The sequence below is a fragment of the Synchiropus splendidus genome, chromosome 3 (assembly GCF_027744825.2).
Source record: "Synchiropus splendidus isolate RoL2022-P1 chromosome 3, RoL_Sspl_1.0, whole genome shotgun sequence".
Classification (NCBI taxonomy): Eukaryota; Metazoa; Chordata; class Actinopteri; order Syngnathiformes; family Callionymidae; genus Synchiropus; species Synchiropus splendidus.
Window position 1 is genome coordinate 16,946,872 of NC_071336.1, and position 935 is coordinate 16,947,806.

The following is a 935-nucleotide window of genomic DNA, read 5'->3' on the forward strand; positions in this document are numbered from 1 at the left end:
ATAGTTTTTTTCTGCAAATAGCATAAACCATGACCCCTGTCTTTCCATATGAACCTGATATTAAGTTTGAGGCTGACTTTTATGGAATGTCAAAGGTGGGAAGGTGGGTTCTGAGTTGCGTGCAGACAGAAAAGTGAGAATGCCTTTGTAGTGGAAATATTTGTGCTTGTCCAAGAATATCTAATGCCTCAACTAAACTATTAAAAATGACAAGGGTATGTCTTGTCATTGTCAACACTGTACTGAAGACAATTCAAACGACTGATTAAAAAAGGGTTCCAACCAGAGATGCTCAAGGAGATATGGTGGGAGGCTGCTCATTACACTGAATTTTCTCATGGACTTGTTATCAAATTGTGTATTTTGCCAACGGGCAAGTGCACTTTTTAATCATGTTTGGGAGACAGGAGAATAAATCACACTCTCAGAACAGTTTGTGAGCAAATGTGCTCATTAACAACTGTTGGAAAACTAGATAAATATGCGGCATAAACATATATACATAAATACAAATATATGCAATGTGAAAATCCAACTCTTGAGACGGTTATCTTGAATTTCACAATAAATAATAATAAATAGCTGCTTAATTACTTTTTTAATTCGACCGAGAAATGATCAGTCAGTTTGGGAATCGCTACTGATGTTTATGTTTCACATAAATATTACTTGATCATTTATTGCGGTCAGGCGGTGGAACACGTGTACACAATACTGTTTTGTCTCTCCAAGTAAATGTGTGATTGAGAATATAATACCGCGGTCGATTATATAGATTGAGACAGTATAAATAAAAGCAACTTACATTACGGACATATCGAATGTCAGCACCGCGCTTTAGCATCAAAGCTCTCCAGGGGTGAGAGAGAAAACCTCCCCCTCTCCCTTCCTCCCTCCTCCTCCTCCCTGATTCAGTCGCTCCTCAACGAGGAAGC